Raw genomic sequence first — 25,562 nt, 5'->3', positions numbered from 1 at the left:
ATCTTTTCAGTGGTTCTTAGAGCTCAAAACTACTAGTTTTCCTCCTCCTTCTGTTCTTCAAGTTTGAGTTGTAAAGTGAGGAGAGAAAACATTTGTAAGGGTTGTCTCCTAAGCCCATCAAAAGGAGTGAATCTGTAAGAGGGTAGTTGGCCTTCGCCTATTGAAGGAAGGCTTCTAGTTGACGTCGGTAACCTCATCGGTGGAGGAAGCCAAAAGTGGAGTAGGTCAAGACTGACCGAACCACTCTAAATCTCTGGTTTGCGTTTATTTTGAGCACTTTATCATTACTGCAAACCTCCTACATAGCTACTGCTCTCTGTGCTTTTACGAACGAATTCTGTGCAATTTATGTTCACGTCTTAATTCCATTTACAAACTGCAAACTGCTCTCTGCGCTTTTACGAACGAATTTTGTGCAGTTTACGTTTAAATCTTGATTCCATCTACAAACTGCAAACTGTCTCTCTGCGCTTTTATGAATGAGTTCTGTGCAGTTTACGTTTACGTCTTGATTCTGTTTATAACTGCAAACTGATTTCTACGAACGAGTTTCTTTGCAGTTTACGTTTACGTCTTGATTCTGTTTATAACTGCAAACTGATTTCTGCGAACAAGTTTCTTTGCAGTTTACGTTTACGTCTTGATTCTGCTTAGACGTAAAACTGTGTTTTAGACGTAAACTACTTTTGAACGTAAAACTACGTTTAGACGTAAAACTACGTTTAAACGCAAACTGCGTTTAGACGTAAAACTACGTTTAGACGTAAAACTGTGTTTATACGTAAAATTGCGTTTAGACGCAAACTGCACTGCGCTCAGACGCAATCTGATCTTAGACGTAAACTGCGCTCAGACGCAAACTGCGCTTAAACGCAATCTGAGCTTAGACATAAATCTGCGTTTAGACGTAAACTGCGCTTAGACGCAAAACTGCGCTTAGACGCAAACTGTGTTTAGACGCAAACTGCGCTTAGACGCAATCTGCGCTTAGACGCAAACTGCACTTAGATACAAACTGTGAATCAGCTTTTGCATCATAATAGTTTCTATCGAACGAACGCAGCTTTCGGTTTTTATCGCTGTAAAATTTCCGCTGCACTAATTCACCCCCCCCCCTCTTAGTGCTCTCGATCCTAACAATTGGTATCAGAGCGGGGTATTTCTCATTTCGGATTTACACCCGAGAGAAATGGCTCTTCAAGAGGGCTTTTCGATCTTTCGTCCACCGTTCTTTAACGGATTGGACTACACTTATTGGAAAACTCGAATGAGAGTTTTCTTGATTTCTCTAAATCTGGATTTATGGAATATCGTTGAAAACGGTTTTCAACTTCCCTCTAAACCGATGAACGAATGGTCGGATTTAGAGAAGAAGTATTTTTCTTTAAACGCAAAGGCTATGAATGCCTTATTTTGCGCTTTGGACAAAAATGAGTTCAATCGGGTTTCTTTGTGCGAAACGGCTTTCGATATTTGGCGTGCTCTTGAAATCACGCACGAGGGAACTAGTAGAGTCAAAGACTCGAAAGTTAATATTGTACTGCATGATTTCGAGCTTTTTCATATGAAACCAAGCGAAACCGTTGTTGACATGTACACCCGTTTTACGGATGTCGTCAATGGTTTAAAATCACTTGGTAAAAGCTTTTCAGATTTTGAACTCGTTAACAAAGTTTTGCGCTCACTTTCTAAAACTTGGGATTCAAAAGTAACTGCTATTCAAGAATCGAAAAACTTGAACCAATTTCCACTTGAAGAACTAATTGGTTCATTGATCACATATGAAATGACGTGCAATGCACGTGAAGAACTTGAGAACCACCTTCCAAAGAACAGGAAGGATTTGGGACATAGAACATTTGAAGACCACTCGAGCATAAGCTCAAGTGATGGTGAACTTCAACTACAAATGAAACAAAAATTAAAAAGTAAAAAGAACGGAACTACTTGCTTTGAACACAAGAAGAAGAACAAAAACTGGAATGAATCGAGCTCCTCCGAAGACGAGGAGAAAATCAACAAAGGCGAGGTGGCAAACTACGCCTCTACGCCTTTCGACGCTAAGGTAATCAAAATGCCTTTAATTTACTTCGAAATTACATGATGTTCTTCATGATGCATTTTTCTTTTTCTTTAAATTTTCTTGAAAATTATATTTTTAATAATTTAATAATGTAAATGCAAAAATATGAAATGATATGGTTGCTATTACTGATGATAATATGGTTGCTATCACTGATGCTATGATTAGGCCGTACTTGCATCACCAAGAATTATATGATTGCTATCATTGCTATATGCCCTGTATCAAGATATCAAACAAAAAATTTGCATCATACGAGCTGATATCTTACCATGTGATGCAATGCTACACTTGCTAAAATATTCGAAATGTGTACATCATGCCCTATATCAAGATATCAAACAAAATCTTGTTTCACAGTTTTACGCATTGATATCTTACCATATGATGAAATGCTACAATTGATGAACACTTGAAATGTAATCCTCTATCTTATTGATTTTTCAATAAATCTATGCTTGTCATACATGAATTTATTGAATGTAATTTTGAGGATGATTTCAGATTTGACAAATGCTTGATTCGTATTTACGACATAAGATACACTTTAAATATGAATCGTGCATCAATCATGTTAAATGCTTTTCCCATCTTATCGAGATTAATGATTTTATGATATTGTGTGAATCTCGAAATTGATTTTGATGAAATAGTAATAACGTTATTCATGTTATGAATCTTAAAAATGATAATATGCTTCATGTGATAATATGAATACACGAAACACTTATGATATGATTTTTATACAATTCCGTGTATTCATAAAATATTTATCTCCTCATCCAATAACTTTTCTTGATATTCCTTATGAGATTAAATGAAATAATGCATGAAATACAAATGAGAAGTTTTGATCATGCATGGTAGGATATAATTTGACAAAATTGATACCATCATGATATGAAACATTTATGATTTGCAATTATGCATGCAATACTTGTGCTTTCTAATTATGATGTGATGTATTGCATATGATGTAAATCATGATTTAAAATGCTATGAGTGCTAAGTTACACATTTTGAGAAGAAATTGCTATATTGAAACATTAATGTAATTATGAATGATGATATGATATTATGCATGTAATACTTCAACTTATGATAATGATGCATGCAATGATAAAATATTCATGATGAAAAATTGTTTTGACATTCATAACTTGATTATTCATCCTTTGTCATGATTTTGAAATCGTTGTAAAAGGAAAAAGAACTACAAAACTGTATTCTTCCTTTCTTTTTGACAATGACAAAGGGGGAGATAGCTAGCTTGCACAAGTCAAGAAGATGCAAAAACTTGATTGCTAGCTTGCCTATCTTAAGTAGCAAAGATTGCTAACTTGCTTATTTCAAGAAGCAAAAGTTGTCTTCTTGAACATCACCATCTTGAATATCTCAAGAAGCAAGACTTGCAACCTGCACATTACAATAGGAAGCAATAATCATGAGCCTACACAAGAAAGTTATCTTGCATTTGCTTTCGAAGTTTTTGCTAACTTGTATATCGTAAAAAATTGCTAGCTTGTAGTCTAAAGAGAAGCGAAAAGTTGCTATCTCAAAAGAAGCATATGTGCTATCTTGCCTATCTCAAGAGGCAAAAATGCTAACTTGCACATCTAGCAAAACTTGACAAATTTGCATATTTCAAGAAGCAAGAGTTGCCTTCTTGAACATCTCTAATTTGCTAGCTTGCATGATATAGAACTTGCTAACTTGAACATCTCTAATTTTCATACCAAGTGCTATCTTGTATGCTATAAAACTTGCATATCTAAAACTTGATAGCTTGAATATTCTAAGCATGATTCAAAACTTGCTATATTTTCTAGCAAAATTGCATGATGATAAAACTTGATAATATGTTTTTCATGCAATAAGTTGAACCAATATCACAAACACATGATTGTGATACTTCTCCTTTTTGTTGATGACAAAGGGGGAGAAGTATGTTGATGAAAGTATGTTGATGACATGACATGTGATGCATAAGTTTATGCATATGTTCATGTTGACGTGTTGCAAGTATTCATGATGAATATTGCAATGACTTGAATTCAGTTTGAATTCAAGGTTCTATCAATATGGCATATTGATAGGGGGAGTTTGTTTAAACTCTGGGAGTTCAGGTTAACTCCGATTATGATGACATGTTGCTTAGAGTTTCTATCAATAAGGTATATTGATAGGGGGAGTTTGTTTAAACTCCGGGAGTTAAGTTTAACTCCGTCATCAAGTAGTTGTCATCATCAAAAAGGGGGAGATTGTTGAATCTCGTATTTTGATGATGAAACTACTTGATATATGTTTATGATTTAATCTGCGTTTTGAGTGACACAGTGTGCTTCGATCAGGATGAGACAATTAAAGCAAGAACATCATGTTGTGCCGGAGGAACATGTCAGAAGATTGGACGTCGGGCCGGTGGATCGGTCGACGTATCGACAGAAGGCTTCGGGTCGTGGACTCGGGCATCGGGCCAAGAAGAGCGGGTATTGTGCCAAGGATATCGGAGTTGCGGAGTCAACTGGCCGATTGTGCAATAGGCTGCAGGAAAGGACGATGCGCCGAAGAATCGGACGAAGCGTCGAGGGACCAATGACATGCCGGACAACTTGGTTAATTGCTTAGGATTAATTGTCTTGATCGAAGTTTTTGTTTTTGTGTGTGCAGGATTAACTACGATGAAAGAAAGACAAGCAGCAGGAGTTGCGCCGGAGTCAAGTTCATGATCACGTTGGAAGTTCGAGAGTTCGACGGAAGTTCGGACGGTCGTCGGAGGTTCTGCGAGAACAGATCCGAGAAGTCCAGAAGCTTGCCAAGCGAAGCTCGTCGGAACTTGCCAAGTGGATCGTCGCAAAGTCCAGGAGTTTGCCGGAAGTCCGCAGGAGCATCACCGAGGGTTCATCGGATGATCGACGGAAGTTCGCCGGAAACTCGCCGGAAGAAGCGATTGACGCACCGAAGCAAAGCTGCAGAAATTGTCTTAGAACTAATCGTAGTTAGCACGTTGATTAAGTTGGAAAATGGGAGGTGATCCCATTAACTTAATCTTGGGCCAATTGGGCCCGAATTCGGACTGGTTTGGGCCAAGTTTGGAGCCCAACCAGTGATCTGGAATAGTGCCAGGAGGTGCAACCGCCTAGGCCAGGAGGTGGCACCGCCTGGGCTAAGCCTCCCAGCGAGACTGGGCGGTGCAACCTCTCCAGCCGGGAGGTGGCACCGCCTGAGCTCAGTCTTCGAGCAAGACTGGGCGGTGCAACCTCCCTGACAGAGAGGTGGCACCGCCTGAGCTCAGTCTTCGAGCAAGACTGGGCGGTGCAACCTCCCTGGCAGAGAGGTGGCACCGCTTGAGCTCGGTCTTCGAGCTCTGCCAGGCGGTGCAACCTCTCCAGTCAGGAGGTGCAACCGCCTGATCCCGGAATTCCGGGATTTGATCGTTTTGAGCTCCAAATTTGAATTGGGTTGGGGCCTATAAATACCCCACCCATTCAGCACTGAGATAGCAAGAACTTAAGCCGAAATCTTGATCTTTTCAGTGGTTCTTAGAGCTCAAAACTGCTAGTTTTCCTCCTCCTTCTGTTCTTCAAGTTTGAGTTGTAAAGTGAGGAGAGAAAACATTTGTAAGGGTTGTCTCCTAAGCACATCAAAAGGAGTGAATCTGTAAGAGGGTAGTTGCCCTTCGCCTATTGAAGGAAGGCTTCTAGTTGACGTCGGTAACCTCATCGGTGGAGGAAGCCAAAAGTGGAGTAGGTCAAGACTGACCGAACCACTCTAAATCTCTGGTTTGCGTTTATTTTGAGCACTTTATCATTACTGCAAACCTCCTACATAGCTACTGCTCTCTGTGCTTTTACGAACGAATTCTGTGCAGTTTACGTTCACGTCTTAATTCCATTTACAAACTGCAAACTGCTCTCTGCGCTTTTACGAACGAATTCTGTGCAGTTTACGTTTAAATCTTGATTCCATCTACAAACTGCAAACTGTCTCTCTGCGCTTTTACGAATGAGTTCTGTGCAGTTTACGTTTACGTCTTAATTCTGTTTATAACTGCAAACTGATTTCTGCGAACGAGTTTCTTTGCAGTTTACGTTTACGTCTTGATTCTGTTTATAACTGCAAACTGATTTCTGCGAACAAGTTTCTTTGCAGTTTACGTTTACGTCTTGATTCTGCTTAGACGTAAAACTGTGTTTTAGACGTAAACTACTTTTGAACGTAAAACTACGTTTAGACGTAAAACTGCTTTTAAACGCAAACTGCGTTTAGACGTAAAACTACGTTTAGACGTAAAACTGTGTTTATACGTAAAATTGTGTTTAGACGCAAACTGCACTGCGCTCAGACGCAATCTGATCTTAGACGTAAACTGCGCTCAGACGCAAACTGCGCTTAAACGCAATCTGAGCTTAGACATAAATCTGCGTTTAGACGTAAACTGCGCTTAGACGCAAAACTGCGCTTAGACGCAAACTGTGTTTAGACGCAAACTGCGCTTAGACGCAATCTGCGCTTAGACGCAAACTGCACTTAGATACAAACTGTGAATCAGCTTTTGCATCATAATAGTTTCTATCGAACGAACGCAGCTTTCGGTTTTAATCGCTGTAAAATTTCCGCTGCACTAATTCACCCCCCCCCCTCTTAGTGCTCTCGATCCTAACAGGAACTAATGTCATAGCAACATGAGCTGTAACTTCAGCCAAATGATGAGAATATTATCTACAAAGAGACAGAAGCCAGAAATAACTTCATGCAAGCCTTAAAACAGGAGGAAAGTTTTGCAAAGCAGAAGTCTCGACAGCATTGGCTTACACTAGGAGATTCCAATACTAAATTTTTCTATGCTTCAATTGCTACTCGAAGGGCTATTAACCGTATCAGCAAATGCAGAGACAAAGATGATAATCTTATTGAGAATTTAGATGAGGTTAAAGCACACACAGAGCAATTTTTTTATTCCTTACTCAATCAAGCTGGGAAAACTAATAACATTCATGTGGAGCCGACTAGAAAACTTGATTCGGAAACTATTTCAATCCTCAATGCCCCAATTACAAATGACGAAATTGTATGTGTTGTCTTTAAGTCACCAAAGCACAAAAGCCCAGGTCCAGATGGATTTCCAACTGAATTTTACCAAACTGCTTGGTCTATTATTGGAAATGATGTGATCAAGGCTTGCCAACATTTTTTCTCTTCAGGTCATATTCTTAGAGTAATGAATTGCACTTTTATTTCTTTAATTTCGAAGAATGCAGGGGCTGATTCACTAGAGAACTATCGACCCATATCATTATGCAAATTTATTTACAAGATCATCTCCAAAGTATTGGCAAATAGAATGCAAAAGGTAATACACAAGATCATTAGCCCAAATCAAGCTGCTTTCATCAAAGGGAGAAGTATACATCATAACATTTTGCTTGCTAATGACTTGGTCAAAGATTTGCATTCAAAAGCAAGAGGGACAAAAATATGTTTTAAAGCTGATTTACGGAAAGCCTTTGATTCAGTTAATAGGAAATTTATCTATAAGATGCTCCTCGATATGAACTTCCCATAGCAATGGGTTAATTGGATTCAATCTTGCTTGGAAACTCCAAAGTTTTCGATACTCTTTAATGGCTCACCTATTGGTTTTTTTGGGAGCACGAATGGCATCCGACAAGGTGATCCACTCTCTCCGTATCTCTTTACTATTGCGATGGAAGGACTTAGCTGTATGTTGGAACATGCAGTCTTAAATGGCAGCATTAAGGTACCCAATGCTGGCTCTATTCATATATCACATATAACATTTGCAGATGATTTACTTATCTTTCACCAAAATGATCCAACTTCAATAAAGAACCTGGCTACTATTATGAATGACTTTGGTATGGTTTCTGGACTTCAGTTAAATCATGCGAAAAGTAAAGTATATATGAGCCCTTACGTTGAGGATAAGGTCTTTATTGCACAAACTTTGGGGGTTAGTGAGGGAAGCCTGCCAGTTCCTTATTTGGGTCTCCCGCTCATATCCACAGGCATTCACAAAACCCACTGTCAGCCTATCCTGCAAAAAATAAAGAATAGAATTTCTTCTTGGAAAAATAGGCTTCTATCAAAAGCAGGACGACTCAAACTCATCCGTTTTGTATTGCACTCCTACTCTATATATTGGTGTAATGCATTTCTTCTACCTGCTGGACTTCTCCAAGATATTGAACGGTTATTAATGAACTTCTTCTGGAATGGCCCAAATGATAAGGCAATGCATATGGTAAATTGGGATAGCATTTGTAAACCGAAAGATTAAGGAGGGCTAAACTTGAGAAATACTAGAGATTGGAATCAAGCATGCCTGGTACAACAATTGTGGGATCGTTTGCAAAACAAATGTTCCTTATGGTCACAATGGGTTTCTGCTAGGTATCTTTCAAAGGAATCAATCTGGGAAATTTCAACAAGAACATACCACTCTACAGCTTGGAAAGGAATTTTAAAGGCAAGGAATTGGCTAATCAAACATATTTCTTATGCAATCTCTTCTGGAACTAGTACTAATATGTGGTACGATCCTTGGGTGAATGGGAACAGTATATTTCAATTATATGGTGACAGAATACGAAAAGATCTTGGAGCTCCCAAAGATTGGAAGGTTTCCGAGTTCATTGCTAACGGTACCTGGTGTCTCCATAATCCTATTTCTCCCGAAATGTTATCACTTTGGCCTACTATCATAGCTATTCCAATCAGGAACAACTCTTCAGACATACTTATTTGGCCTCATGACAATGGCAAATTTAGTGCCACATCCGCATGGAATCAAATTAGGCAAAGAAATAACAAGTGGGTCCTAAGCAGTTGGACATGGGATCGACCGGGATCACAAAGACACTCCCTATGTACATGGCAGACCCTTCTCAATAAACTACATACAATAGACAATATGAAAAGAAGAGGTATCTATCATGTTAACCGATGCTCCCTTTGTATGCAACAAGAAGAAACTATTGACCACCTCTATTTTGCTTGTGATTATACAAAATGGATATGGAAGGAGATTCTCCAGCGATTTGAACTAAATAGACTGCTGTAACCAAACTTGCACCAAGAACTAGGCGACCTTATGCAATGTTTCTCAAGAAAAGGGCCTCTTACACAACTGGCAATGGTTAATTTCAGATGCGCTATTTGGTGGATGTAGAAGGAGAGATGTAATAGAATCTTTGAATGTCAACACACAAACAATGCTCAGCTCTTGAAAGAGATTATTAGAGACTCAAGATCCTGTATGGAGCATGATCTCAAAACCGAGCACTTCACCCGAAGAGAAAAAGATATTTTTATCAAATTTAATTTTGCTATTAGCTAAAGATCTTGGGAATGATGCCAAATAATGGACCCACAGGTAGTTATAGTCTACAGCATGTGTAGTCATAACTATCGCATTCGCACTCTATGAGTTACTTGGCTTTGTCTATGACTTGTATAGATAAAGCTATTTGTAGAAACTTTACACATAATCAATTTACTTTTACTTACCAAAAAAAAATTAGTTTGTTTGGACTAATTTTCTTGAATTGACATTTATAAGTTTTATGTCCATATTTGTAATAAAAGTTACAATTACTTTGGTGCCGAACATGTAAGACGAGGCCTTTAATGAAGGTGGTTGGATTTTGGTGAGGACTTCTCACAAATCTGATTCCATTTCATTTAGGAACGTGACCCTTATTTGTAAGGATCATGTTCAAAGACTTACTACCAACCTCGAATTTCTTCAAGGTGTTCTTAAGTAGCAAGTTCTCCTTTTGGAGAGATTCTAGATCATGGCATTTTATACATGGAGCTAAACTATTATGATATTCAGTCTTTAATTTATCGATATCACAAGTAAGACTATCATGCTCCTTTTTTAGCAATTTGTATTTTCTACTAATTATCTTACATTTATCAAATAACTCATGGAAGGCATTTAATAATTCATGATATGGTAAATCTGCATCAATTAAATCCGTTACCTCTTCTCCGATGGCCATTAGGGCATAATGAGCAACTTGCTCGGTGTTGGACTCCTCTTCTTCGGACGCGCTTGAATCATCCCACATTGCCTTGAGTGCCTTCTTCTTTGATGTTCTCTTTTTGGCTTGAGGACAATCGTTCTTGTAGTGTCCCGGTTTTTTGCACTCATAGAAAATCACTTGGTCCTTCTTGTGTTCAAATTTATTTTTTGTATTATTTTTAAATTTGTTCTTTCTTAAATATTTTTTAAATTTTTGAGTCAAAAGTGCAATGTCATTATCACTGTCCTCATCACTTGATGTTCCTTTCATGTGATCTTCTTATGATGTGAGTGTCATATCCTTCCTGTTCTTTGGAAGGGGGTTCTCGACATCGTCATAAGCTTGACATGTCATTTGGTAGGTCATTAGAGACCCAATAAGTTCTTCAAGAGGGAATGTTTTAAGGTCTTTGGTCGCTTGAATGGCTGTAACTTTTGGATCCCAACTTTTAGGGAGAGATCTTAAGATTTTAGTTACTAGTTTAAAGTTAGTAAAATCTTTACCAAGAGCTTTGAGTCCATTGATGACATCCGTGAACCGGGTGTATATGTCTCCGATGGACTCACTTGGTTTCATTCGGAAAAGCTCGTAAGAGTGCACAAGGATGATGATTTTGGACTCTTTTACTCGGCTAGTGCCTTCATGAGTGACCTCAAGAGTTCTCCAAATATCAAAAGCCGAATCACAAATTGAAACATGATTAAATTCATTTTTGTCTAGTGCACAAAACAAGGCATTCATAGCCTTTGCGTTTAAAGCAAAAACCTTCTTCTCCGATTCATTCCATTCGCTCATCGGAAGAGAAGATTTTTGAAATCCGCTTTCGACAATAGTTCAAAGCTCGAAATCCATGGAAATTAGGAAGATCCTCATATGAGTCTTCCAATAAGTATAATCCGACTCATTAAACATGGGTGGACATGTGATAGAATGATCCTCATGTATGCTGGAGTAAGCCATCTCTCTTCGGTATCAAACCAAATATGAGAGTGAGCCTAGCTCTGATACCAATTGTTAGGATCGGAGCGGCACTAAGAGGGGGGGGTGAATTAGTGCAGCAGATTAAAACTTTAGTTTCGACAAATCTTTTGATACGATAATAACCGAACTTGAAAAGCTTAACTCGAACGTATGTTCGTAAAGGTATGCAGCAAAGGTAATGAGGAAATAAAGCACGTAAGAAGGTTTGCAGTAATGTAAATAGCAATAATGAAATGGAAACCAGAGATCACGCCGATTTTAAAGTGGTTCGGTCAAATGACCTACATCCACTTGTGAGGCTCTCTTCGATGAGGCTCCCACCTTCCACTAGCAAATCTCTTGAAGGGGAAGGGCAAATACCCCTCTTATAACTTTTTACAAGCGGTTCACACTCTTACAAATTTTCAACAAGAAAGAAGGAGGTGAACACTCTAGCAAATTGAAAACAAGACTTGCTAAGACTTTTCTAAGACCGTTCTCTCAATTAATTGCTTCTCAAAAAGTTGTTTTCTCAACTGAGAATTGAGGGGTATTTATAGGCCTCAAGAGGATTCAAATTTGGACTCCAAAATTTAAATTCTCTTTGGTTCCCGATGTTGGCGGTGCCACCGCCTATCAGTGTCTGACCGCCACCGCCTGTCAGTGTCTGACACTGACAGTGGACTGGCGGTGCCACTGCCCAGCCAAGCGTTGCCACCGCCTGGCTCTCGGGTGCTGAGCGGTGCCACCGCAGGCATCGCCTGGCTCTCGGGTGCTGGGCGGTGCCACCGCCAGACCCTTCGGTTAACTGGTTGGGCTTTAAATTTAGCCCAAACCAAGTCTAATTTTGGGCCCAGTTGGCCCCTAACCAAGATATAGGATTACCTTTTAATCCTAATCCTAATTACATGTGAACTATATAACTAAAAACATCCTAAGCAAGTTTTCAACGTCGAGTCTTGTTCCGGCGAGCTTTCCGACGAACTTTCGGCGGACTTCCGATATGCTCTCGGGTTTCTTCCGACGGACTCCCAACAGCCTCCCGATCTTGTGACGACTTCAATGAGTAGCCGAGCCTTCTCGGTGATCTCCGCGAACCTCCGACGATCTCTTCAGCGAACTTCCGAAAATTCCGACAAGTTCCTGATTTCTTCTCGGTTGGTTCCGACAGCATCTCCGACGATTCTTCGGACTCTTAAACGTCCATTGAACTTGACTCCGGTATTCTTACTTTATGTTTTTCGGTTATCGTAGTTAATCCTGCATACTTAACTCAATAATATGGATTAGATCAATTAACCCATCAATTGATTTTATCATCAAAATCCGAGATTCAACAGATGTATGTGATGTATTACATATGATATTAATCATGATTAAAATTTCTTTGATTTGAATTCAAGGTTTATCTCAATCATGGCATTTTGAAATAAGAATGATTACTTATCTTTATCATGTTTTAAGAATTATTGTAAAGGGAAAAAGAGATACAAAATTGTATTCTTCCCTTCTTTTTGACAATGACAAAGAGGGAGATAAAACATGCTATTTTTTTTATAAGTAAAAGTAAATTGATTTTGTGTAAAGTTTCTACAAATAGCTTTGTTTATACAAGTTATAGACGAAGCTAGGTAACTCGTAGAGTACTCATGCGGTAGTTATGACTACACATGTTGTAGACTATAACTCTTAACTATGGCCAACAAATAAAATTTAAAGTCTAGATATGCCAAGATTTCCTGTGGGTATAGCTTTTGACATCATGCCCAAGATCTTTAGCTAATAACAAAATTGAATTTGATAAAAATATCTTTTTCTCTCTGTGTAAGGTGCTCCATTTTGAGATCATTCTCCATACATGATATTGAGTCTCTAATAATCTCTGTCAAGAGATAAAACATGCCAACTTGTGCATTGCAAAGAAAGCAGAAATTGCACTTCTCAAAAGAGAATAAAGAACTTGCTTCTTGAATATCTCAAATTGTTAGCTTCCATGTTGTAAAATAATGTAACATTTTGTTAGCTTGCATTTTTACAAAGGAAGCAAAAATAATCGCACTTCTCAAAAGAGAAAAAATTGCTATCTTGAACATCACCAAGAATTGCTAGCTTGAAATCTCAAGAAGATGCAAAAATATGCTATCTTGCACATCGCAAAGAATAGCAAATATGCCAACTTGCACATCTTTAAATTTGCTAGCTTGTATGTTGTAAAACTTACAAATCTAAAACTTGATAGCTTTAGTGTTCTAAGAATGATGTAACACTTGCTAACTTTTCTAGCTTCAAATTGCATGATGATAAAACTTGATATTATGTTTTTCATGCAATGAGTTGAACTTATATTTCCAAACACATGAATAGTTGGACTTCTCCTTTTTGTTGATGACAAAGGAGGAGAAGTATGATGTTATGCATAAGTTTATGCTAATATGTTGCTTGGATTTTTGAATCCAAGAGTTTCTATCAATATGGCATATTGATAGGGGAGTTTGTTTAAACTCCGGGAGTTAAGGTTAACTCTGTCGTCAATTGGTTGTCATCATCAAAAAGAGGGAGATTGTTGAATCTCGGATTTTGATGATGAAACCAATCGATGTGTTTATATTTTAATATATGTTTTGAGTGATGCAAGATGCTTCAATCAGAATGAGACAATTAAAGCCGGAAAAATCATGTTGTGCCGAAGGAAAATATGTCAGAAGATTGGACGTCGGGTCGGAGGAACAATCGACGTATCGACAGAAGGCTTCGGGTCGTGGATTTGGGCATCAGGCCAAGAAGAGCGGATATTGCGCTAAGGATATCAGAGTTGCGGAGTCAACTGGCCGATTAGGCAATAGGCCCCAAGAGAGGACGATGCGCCGAAGAATCGGATAAAGCGTTGAGGGACCAATGACATGTCGGACAACTTGATTAATGCTTAGTATTAATTGTCTAGATCAAAGTATGTTTTTATATATGTAGAATTAACTATGATAGAAAGGCATGTAGCAAAATAAAGTTCCAGAGTCAAGATCAAGATTAGGTTGGGAGTTCGAGAGTTCGTCGGAAGTCCGGACATTCGTCGGAAGTTCTGGCGGAACTAGCCGAGAAGTCTCGGAGCTTGCTAGAGAAGCTCATTAAAACTCACCAAGAAGATCGTCGTGAAGTCTAGGAGCTTGCCAAGAGTCTGTCGGAACATTACCGAGAGATCGTCGGAAGTTCGTCGGAAGTTCGCCGGAAGCTCACAGGAAGAATAGACATAGGGACTTGTTTAGCTTAGCAAATGTCTTAGGATTTCATAGTTAGCACGTAATTGGGCTTGGATTTGGGCCAACCCAATTATGGGCTAGCTAGGCCCATTTAAGAACTGTGTTGGGCCCAATAAGAGGCCCAAACAGTGCCCCAAGAAGTCTCACCGTTGTGGCACAGTCTTCGAGACTATGTCAGGCGGTGGTACCACTAGTCTGGTCGATTGTACCACCCCTGGCAGGGTGCCAAGAGGTGGTATCACCAGTCTAGGTGATGGTATCCCCAGCACTGCACCCCAGGCGATGGTACCGCCAGACTTGGGCGGTGGTACCGCCCAGGGTAGTGTCAGCGTCAGACTGACACTAGGCGGTGGTACCGCCCATGCCCGGGGAACCTGGGATGGGAAAGTTTTAGGCTCCAAGTTTGAATCAACTTAAAGTCTATAAATACCCCTCTTATCCCTGGTTAAAAAACACAAGCACATAGAGTCTAAAAGAAAAGAAACACTGTAGAAATCACTTGAGAGATCCCTCCTCTAGCCTTAAACTTAGAATTCTGTTTAGAGAGGAGAGTGAGTGCTTGTAAGGGTTATCTCCTAAACTCGGTAAAAGGAGAAGAGGGGTCTAAAAGGTGATTGGCCTTCGCCTATTGAAGGAAGGCCTCTAGTGGACGCCGGTGACCTCGTCAAAGGAAGAAGCCGAAAGTGGATGTAGGTCACGTTGACAAAACAAAACCACTCTAAAACTATCATGTTTTCTGGTTTGCATTTTATTCTTGCTATTACCTTACTGCAAACCTCTTTAAATACTTACTGTCTTCAATTCATTTACGTACGCTTTTAAGTTAAGATATTTTCGAGATCGGTTTTCAACGTAAACAATTTTATCGCAACGAGACTATTGAAGACGTAATTTTTACCGCTGTACTAATTCACCCACCCCCCCCCCCCCCTCCTCTTAGTGCCAACCCCGATCCCAACACTTCTTGGCGAGTTCTGACGAGCTTTTCTGGCATGCTCCTAGACTTCTCAGTTGGTTGCCGTAGAACTTCCGACGAACGTCCAGACTTCCGTCGAATTCTCGAACTCCCAATGAGATCTCGATCTTGACTCCGGCAACTTAAGAATTGACTTCATATAAATTAGATCAAACAACTTACAATTGACTTCATCATCAAAATCCAAGATTCAACAATAAATGCTTTATATTGAATGAAAAAGATACCTTAGGAATGTTTGATGCAAAATCCGATGAAGGAATTTTTTTTGGTTATTCTTCCATTTCTAAAGTCTTTCATATCATTAACAAAAGAACTTTGATTATATAAGAATCAATTCATGTGGTTTTTAATGAAATTTTCAAAGTTAAGAAAAATAATTTTGATGATCTTAATTTTGAAAATTTGAACTTGAATGAATCCCTTTCTTCTTCTAGCAACTTAGATACATCTTCTTCCGAACCTTCTTTACCGAAGAAATGGAAGTATATAGATACTCATCCTAAGGAGCTAATAATATAAGACACATCTAAAGGGGTTCAAACTCGTTCCTCTCTTAAGAATTTCTGTGCAAATGCCACTTTTCTCTACCAAATTAAACCTAAGTGTATTGATGAAGCCTTGAAAGATGATTCATGGGTCATCACAATGCAAGAGGAGTTGAATTAATTTGAGAGAAATGAGATGTGGAAGCTTGTTCCTAGGCCAAGTGACCATTTAGTTATTGGTACTAAATGAGTCTTTAGAAATAAGCAAGATGAATTTGGTATCGTGGTTCGAAATAAGGCTAGATTAGTGGCCAAGGGTTTCAACCAAGAAGAAGGTATCGATTATGAAGAAACCTTCGCTTCTGTGGCACGATTAGAAGCCAAAAGGATGCTCCTTGCCTATGCTAGTAGCAATAATTTTAAGTTGTTTCAAATCGATGTTAAAAGTGTATTTCTTAATGGCTTTATTCCTGAAGAAGTTTATGTTAAACAACCTCCCGGATTTGAGAATGATAATCTCCCTAATCATGTATTTAAATTTACTAAAGCTCTCTATGGATTGAAACAAGTCCAAGGGCTTGGTATGAGAGACTTAGCTCATTTCTTATCGAAAATAATTTCTCTAAAGGCAAGGTCGATACTACATTGTTTATCAAAAATTTTGAAAATAATTTTCTTATTGTTCAAATTTATATTGATGATATCATTTTCGGTTCTACGAATGAATCTCTATGTGAGTCATTTGCTAAAAATATGAGTCTTGAATTTGAAATGAGTTTGATGGAGGAATGAACTTTTTTTTGGGCTTACAAATCAAACAACTAAGTAATGGTATATTTTATAGTAAAAAAAAATATGGTTTAGATTTGCTAAGAAGGTTTAATATGGATAGCTCAAAGGCTATCAACACTCCTCCTATAAGCATCTCCACTAAGTTAAAAATTGATGAAAGTGGAGAAAGCTTTGATCAAAAAGCTTATAGGGGTATGATAGGAAGTTTACTTTACATCACCGCAACTAGCCCAAATATCAAGTTTAGTGTAGGACTTTGTGCTACGTTTTAATCTAATCCTACGATATCTCATCTCAAAGTAGTTAAAAGAATACTTAGATTTTTTTGATCAGTAAAAGTAAATTGATTTTGTGTAAAGTTTCTACAAATAGCTTTGTCTATACAAGTTATAGAGGAAGCTAGGTAACTCGTAGAGTACTCATGCGGTAGTTATGACTACACATGCTGTAGACTATAACTCTTAACTGTGGCCAACGAATAAAATTTAAAGTTCAGATATGCCAAGATTTCCTGTGGGTATAGCTTTCGACATCATGCCCAAGATATTTAGCTAATAGCAAAATTGAATTTGATAAAAATATATTTTTCTCTCTGTGTGAGGTGCTCCATTTTGAGATCGTTCTCAATACATGATCTTGAGTCTCTAAGAATCTCTATCAAGAGCTAAGCATTGTTTGTGTGTTGACACTCAAAGATTCTGCTACATCTTTCCTTCCACATCCACCAAATAGCGCATCTGAATATAACTTTTGTCAATTGTGTAAGAGGCCCTTTTCTTAAAAAACATTGCATGAGGTGTTAGAACCCTTGCAGATTCTAAACTTGGGGTTGATCTCTTTAGGGGATCGGCCTCCTTGGAACTCTATAGGGGTTCCTCCCTCCAAGTTGCCGCTCAAAGGCTGCAGAAAAGATTCATCTATTGCTTATGAAAAGAGGTGAAATACATGACTATTTATAGGGCTTCTAAACCCTAACTCCTAATAGGACTCTTACTTAAGACTCCTACTTCTAACCTGTTGAATCTCGGATTTTGATGATGAAGTCAATTGTCATTTGTTGTCTAATCTATGTGTTGAGAAAAGTGTGCAGGATTAACTACGATGAAAGTTAGACAAGCAGCAGGAGTTGCGCCGGAGTCAAATTCATGATCACGTTGGAAGTTCGAGAGTTCGACGGAGTTCGGACGGTCGTCGGAGGTTCTGCGAGAACAGATCCGAGAAGTCCAGAAGCTTGCCAAGCGAAGCTCGTCGGAACTTGCCAAGTGGATCGTCGCAAAGTCCAGGAGTTTGCCGGAAATCCGCAGGAGCATCACCGAGGGTTCATCGGATGATCGACGGAAGTTCGCCGGAAACTCGCCGGAAGGAGCGATTGACGCACCGAAGCAAAGCTGCAGAAGTTGTCTTAGATTTAATCATAGTTACAACGTTGATTAAGTTGGAAAATGGGAGGTGATCCCATTGGCTTAATCTTGGGGCAATTGGGCCCCTGAAAGACTGAAATTGGGCCGAATGGAATGAACCATTCGGACCCTGATTGCACCAGGAGGTGCAACCGCCCAGGCCAGGAGGTGGCACCGCCTGGGCTAAGCCTCCCAGCGAGACTGGGCGGTGCAACCTCCCCAGCCGGGAGGTGGCACCGCCTGAGCTCAGTCTTCGAGCTAGACTGGGCGGTGCAACCTCCCTGACAGAGAGGTGGCACCGCCTGAGCTCAGTCTTCGAGCAAGACTGGGCGGTGCAACCTCCCTGGCAGAGAGGTGGCACCGCCTGAGCTCGGTCTTCGAGCTCTGCCAGGCGGTGCAACCTCTCCAGTCAAGAGGTGCAACCGCCTGATCCCAGAATTCCGGGATTTGATTATTTTGAGCTCCAAATTTGAATTGGGTTGGGGCCTATAAATTCCCCACCCATTCAGCACTGAAAAGATATAGACCTACACCGAAATCTTGATCTTTTCTGTGATTCTAAGAGCTCAAAAGTGTTGTAAAGCCTTTAAGTCTCCTCCTTCTGTTCTTCAAGTTTTCAGTTGTAAAGTGAGGAGAGAAAGGTCTGTAAAGGTTGTCTCCTGAGCCTGTCAAAAGGAGAGACACTGTAAAAGGGCAGTTTGGCCTTCGCCTATTGAAGGAAGGCCCCTAGTTGACGTCGGCGACCTCGTCGGTGGAGGAAGCCAAAAGTGGAGTAGGTCAAGACTGACCGAACCACTCTAAATCTCTGGTTTACGTTTATTTTTTAGCACTTTATCATTATTGCAAACCTCCTTCATTACTACTGCTCTCTGCGCTTTCACGAACAAGTTCTAAGTGTTGTTCTTCCGAATCTGCATTCAGACGTAAATTCGTATTTTCGTACATTACAGTTTACGTTTACGTTTGATTCTGCAGATCTGTCTTCCGTGCTTTTACGAACGAGTTTCTTTGCAGTTTACACTTACATTTTGATCCTATTGATAACTGCAAACTGTCCTCTACAATTTTACGAACGAGTTTCAACATTTAGACATAAAACTGCATTTAGACGTAAATCGGCTTTCCTCGCACAATCATCAGATCTCAGTTCACGTTTACGTCTTGATTTCAACTGCATACTGCCTTCTGCGAATATACAAACGAGTTTCAAAGTTCAGACGTAAATCTGCGTTTAAGACGTAAATCTGCGTTTAGACGTAAATCTGCGTCTAGACGTAAATCTGCGTTTAGACGTAAATCTATTTTTTGCAGATTACTTTTTGGGCTATACAACAGCAGCACATTGTCTTTATACTTCTGCTTAAACTGCTCCTAGACGCAAATTGTGTTTAGACGCAATCTGCGTTTAGACGCAATCTGCGTTTAGACGCAATCTGCGCTTAGACGCAATCTGCGCTAAGACGCAAACTGCGCTTAGACGCAATCTGAGTTTAGACGCAATCTGCATTTAGACGCAAACTGCGTTTAGACGCTAACTGTGTTTAAACATAAACTGCACTTAATCATAAGTAATCTTAGAATCGGCTTTTGCATCAAAATAGTCTTTATCGAACGAACGCAGCTTTCGTTTTTTAATCGCTGAAAAATATCCGCTGCACTAATTCACCCCCCCCTCTTAGTGCTCTCGATCCTAACAATTGGTATCAGAGCCCGGTTAACTCTCAAAAGGATTAAAACCCAAGAGAGATGGCTTACGCCGGAAACCAAGAGGGCCATTCCATTACACGTCCACCCATGTTTAATGGGACGGACTACACCTATTGGAAAACCCGAATGAGAATCTTTGTTATTTCTATGGACATTGATCTTTGGAATCTTGTCGAGAATGGTTTTTCAAAGTCTTCTCTTCCAATGATCGATTGGAATGATTTGGAGAAGAAGGCTTTCGCTCTTAATGCAAAGGCTATGAATGCCTTATTTTGTGCACTTGATAAAAACGAGTTTAACCGTGTTTCAACTTGTGAAACTGCGTTTGATATTTGGCACATGCTCGAAGTGACCCATGAGGGCACAAGTAGAGTAAAAGAGTCAAAAATCATTTTGCTGTTACATTCTTTCGAACTTTTTCGGATGAAACCGAGTGAAACCATTGGCGACATGTTTACCCGTTTCACGGATGTCGTCAACGGTTTAAAAGGACTCGGAAAGAGCTTTTCGGATTTTGAGCTTGTTAATAAGATACTAAGATCCCTTCCTAAGAGTTGGGATCCTAAAGTCACCGCTATTCAAGAGGCAAAAGATCTGCGAAATTTCCCTCTTGAAGAACTAATCGGGTCATTAATGACCTACGAAATGACTTGTAAAGCTCATGAAGAGCAAGAAGACATCCTTCCAAAGAACAGGAAGGATATGGCACTCAAAACTTCAGAATGCCACTTGAGAGAAAACTCAAGTGATGAGGACTGTGATGATGACTTGGCACTTCTAACAAGAAAGTTTAAAAAGTTCTTTAAAAAAAACAAGTTTAAGAATGATGCAAAAAATAAACTTGAACCCAAAAAGGACCAAGTAATCTGCTATTAATGCAAAAAGCCGGGACACTACAAGAGTGATTGTCCCCAAGTCAAGAAAAGAACAACAAAGAAGAAGGCGCTCCAAGCAACATGGGATGATTCGAGCGCATCTGAGGAAGAGGAGTCCAACACCGAGCAAGTTGCTCATTACGCCTTAATGGCCATCGAAGATGAGGTAACAAATTCAATAGATGCTGATTTATCTTTCGATGAATTATTAAATGCTTTCAATGACTTATTTGACGAATGCAAGAGTATAAGTAGAAAATATAAATTGCTGAAAAAGATGCATGATAGTCTTACTTGTGAGTTTGATAAGTTAAAAGTCGAACATCATGGTAGTTTAAATTTATGTATCAAATGTCATGATTTAGAAACTTTGCAAAAAGAAAACCTGCTACTCAAGGACACCTTGAAGAAATTCGAGGTTGGTAGCAAGTCATTAAACATGATCCTTGCAAACAAGGGTCACATTCCAAAACGGAGCGGAATTGGATTTGTGAGAAGTCCTCACCAAAATCCAACCACCTTCATAAAAGGCTCCATCTTACATGTTCAACACCAAACCAAGTGCAACTTTTGTTGCAAATCTGGACACAAGACACATTGTTGTCCATTCAAGAAAATAAGTCCAAACAAACTAATTTGGGTTCCTAAAGGAACCATGATAAACTCTATGCAACATGATAGAAAATGTAGATCTATTTATGAGGCACCCAAAAGCAAATGGGTACCTAAACATCATCCTTTCTTGTAGAAAACTAAACCATCGCAAGCTAGGAGCAAGAGATGGTACCTTGATAGTGGATGCTCAAGGCATATGACCGGAGATCCATCTCAATTCTCTAAGCTCACTAGCATAGACGAAGGATATGTCACCTTCGGAGACAACAACAAGGGTAAAATCATTGGCAAAGGAACCATAGGTAACAAATCCAACTTCTCTATTGAAGATGTTTTACTAGTTGATGGTTTAAAACATAACCTCTTGAGCATTAGTCAATTATGTGATAAAGGATATATTATAAGATTTGAATCTAATGCTTGCATCATTGAAAAACCACACAAAAATATATCTATGATTGCATTAAAACAAAATAACATATACACTATTGACATCAATGACTTATGTGATGAAATGTGTTTTGCCGTTATGAATGAGGATGCTTGGCTATGGCATAGAAGATTAGGTCATGCTAGCATGAAACTAATCACTTAAGTATCATCTAGAGAACTTGTAAGAGGAATTCCTCATATCAAGTTCATCAAAGATAATGTATGTGATGCTTGCCAATTAGGTAAGCAAATTAAGGGTAGCTTCAAAGCTAAGAATCAAATAAGCACCTCTAGGCCCTTACAATTGATCCATATGGACTTGTTCGGACCAATCTCTACATCGAGTCTAGGAGGTAGCAAATACGCCTTTGTCATTGTTGATGACTATAGCAGATATATATGGACCTACTTCTTAAAACAGAAAAATGAATGCTTTAGATATTTTACCAAGTTTTGTAAACTTGTTCAAAATGAGAAGGGATCTATGATTTCGTCAATTAGAAGTGATCATGGTGGAGAATTTCAAAACCATGATTTCCAAGAATTCTGTGAACTCAACGAATACAACCATAATTTCTCTACTCCAAGAAATCCTCAACAAAATGGGGTAGTAGAAAGAAAAAATCAAAATTTACAAGAAATGGCAAGAACCATGTTGAATGAACATAGCCTACCCAAATATTTTTGGGCCGAAGCTGTAAACACTGCATGCTATATTTTAAATAGAGTCCTAGTAAGACCCTTACTCACCAAAACTCCTTATGAGTTATGGAATAACAAAAAACCCAATGTCTCATATTTTAAAGTCTTTGGGTGTAAGTGTTTTATCTTGAATGAAAAGGATAACTTAGGAAAATTCGATGCTAAATCTGATGAAGGAATCTTTCTTGGTTATTCTTCGGTTTCTAAAGCTTTTCGCATTTTCAATAAAAGAACCTTAATTATTGAAGAATCCATCCATGTTGTTTTCAATGAGATTTCAGAAATTAAAAAAAATGATCTTGATGATGATCTTAATTTTGATTCCTTGAATTTAAACGAAACCCCGTCTCCAACTAGCAACTTGGATGCATCCACTTCCGAAACATCCTTACCTAAGGATTGGAAGTATGTAGATGCTCATCCTAAGGAGCTAATCCTAGGAGACACATCAAAGGGGGTTCAAACACGATCTTCTTTTAAAAACTTTTGTGCCAACGCCACCTTTCTCTCCCAAATTGAACCCAAATGTGTTGATGAAGCCATGAAAGATGATTCATGGATTATCGCAATGCAAGATGAATTAAATCAATTTGAGAGAAATGAGGTGTGGATGCTTGTTCCTAGGCCAAATGACCATTTAGTTATTGGTACTAAATGGGTCTTTAGAAACAAGCAAGATGAAAATGGTATCGTGGTTAAAAACAAGGCTAGATTAGTGGCCAAAGGTTTCAACCAAGAAGAAGGTATCGATTACGAAGAAACCTTCGCACCTGTGGCTCGATTGGAAGCCATAAGGATGCTCCTTGCCTACGCTAGTTGTAATAATTTTAAGTTATTTCAAATGGATGTTAAAAGCGCTTTTCTAAATGGTTTTATTTCCGAAGAAGTTTATGTTGAACAACCTCCTAGATTTGAAAATAATAGCCTCCCTAATCATGTGTTTAGATTAACTAAAGCTCTCTATGGTTTAAAACAAGCCCCAAGGGCTTGGTATGAGAGACTTAGTTCTTTTCTCATTGAAAATAATTTCATAAAAGGCAAGGTTGATACTACATTGTTTATCAAGAATTTTGAAAATAATTTTCTCATTGTTCAGATTTATGTTGATGATATCATCTTTGGCTCTACAAATGAATCTCTTTGTGAATCTTTTGCTAAAACTATGAGTCTTGAATTCGAAATGAGCTTAATGGGAGAATTAACATTCTTCTTAGGTTTACAAATCAAACAACTAAGCAATGGCATCTTTATTAGTCAAACTAAATATGCCATGAATTTATTAAAAAGGTTTAACATGAACAACTCAAAGGCTAGTAACACTCCTATGAGCACCTCCACTAAGTTAGAAATTGATGAAAGTGGAGAAAGCTTTGATAAAAAAACTTATAGGGGTATGATAGGAAGTTTACTTTACCTCACTGCAACCAGACCAGACATCATGTTCAGTGTAGGACTTTGTGCTAGATTTCAATCAAACCCTAAGATATCTCATCTCAAAGCAGTTAAAAGAATATTTAGATATCTTAATGGTACCACAAATCTAGGATTATGGTACCCAAAATCAGAGAATTTTGAGTTAATTGCTTATGCTGATGCTGACTTTGCTGGATGTAGATTAGATAGAAAAAGCACATCAGGATCATGTCAATTTTTAGGACATGCCCTTGTTTCCTGGTCATCAAAGAAACAAAACTCGGTTGCACTATCAACAACCGAAGCTGAATATATTGCAGCAAGTGCATGCTGTGCACAAGTTGTATGGATGAAAAATACCTTAGAAGATTATAAAGTTCATCTCAAAAATATTCCAATTAAATGTGATAACACAAGTGCAATATGCTTAACCAAGAATCTTATACAACACTCAAGAACAAAACATATTGATATTAGACATCACTTTATACGAGATCATGTCACCAATCATGACGTAACTATAGAGTTCATTGATACTAAACATCAACTAGCTAACATTTTTACAAAACCTCTAAGTGAAGAACAATTTGATTTCATTAGAAGAGAATTAGGAATGTTGATGTGTCCGAACAGATAAATTTGTTAAAATCATCTTTCGGACTATATTGTATGATCAAATCACTTGATTTCCATGATTATATGTGAAAATCTGCAACAAAATCTTGTCCGAATGCATCTCATTTATGAAACAGATTTTCTCGTACACCTTCATGAAAATTGAGTTTCTGAAATAGATTTGATGAAGTGATTCATGTGTATGTATTCCATCCTGCAAAATCTTTACAATGGATTATAACACAAAGGGGAAGAAGTATTTAAAGCAATCTATGTAAAATTCCTCTATAAGCTTGCTATTATTATTTTCTGGTATCATAGTTACTATGCTTTTTGTTGATGACAAAGGGGGAGAAATATATGAATTGATAAACACTGCCATGATTAGAAATACTATGAATGATGCTATAAACACTGCTATGATTATGCCATCCTTGCATCACCAAGAGATATATGAACATGTGCTAAAGTTTGCATTATGCCCTGAGTTGATATCTTATCATGTGAAGAAAATGCAAAACTTGCTAGAATATTTCAAATGTGTGCATCATGTAATAAGTTTCACAGCTTTATATGATAATGTTCAAACTACATCATGAATGGTTACAAACACAATCATACAAACTTGATGATGTATGTCAAGCCTTGACATCATCCTTGAAGAGATACATCATGATGAGTATCATGATGGGAGTATTGATAAGTTTAACTGATCTAACTTATCAATACGTCACTTGAATTCTTAGGTCTTGAATTCAAGGTTGACTTATCTCAACTATGGCATATAGACAGGGGGAGTTAAGGATAACTCCATTATCAATTGATTGTCATCATCAAAAAGGGGGAGATTGTTGAATCTCGGATTTTGATGATGAAGTCAATTGTCATTTGTTGTCTAATCTATGTGTTGAGATAAGTGTGCAGGATTAACTACGATGAAAGTTAGACAAGCAGCAGGAGTTGCGCCGGAGTCAAATTCATGATCACGTTGGAAGTTCGAGAGTTCGACGGAAGTTCGGACGGTCGTCGGAGGTTCTGCGAGAACAGATCCGAGAAGTCCAGAAGCTTGCCAAGCGAAGCTCGTCGGAACTTGCCAAGTGGATCGTCGCAAAGTCCAGGAGTTTGCCGGAAGTCCGCAGGAGCATCACCGAGGGTTCATCGGATGATCGACGGAAGTTCGCCGGAAACTCGCCGGAAGG

The sequence above is a fragment of the Musa acuminata genome, chromosome BXJ3-6 (assembly GCF_036884655.1).
Source record: "Musa acuminata AAA Group cultivar baxijiao chromosome BXJ3-6, Cavendish_Baxijiao_AAA, whole genome shotgun sequence".
Taxonomy (NCBI): Eukaryota; Viridiplantae; Streptophyta; class Magnoliopsida; order Zingiberales; family Musaceae; genus Musa; species Musa acuminata.
Note: the sequence above shows the minus strand (reverse complement) of the source record.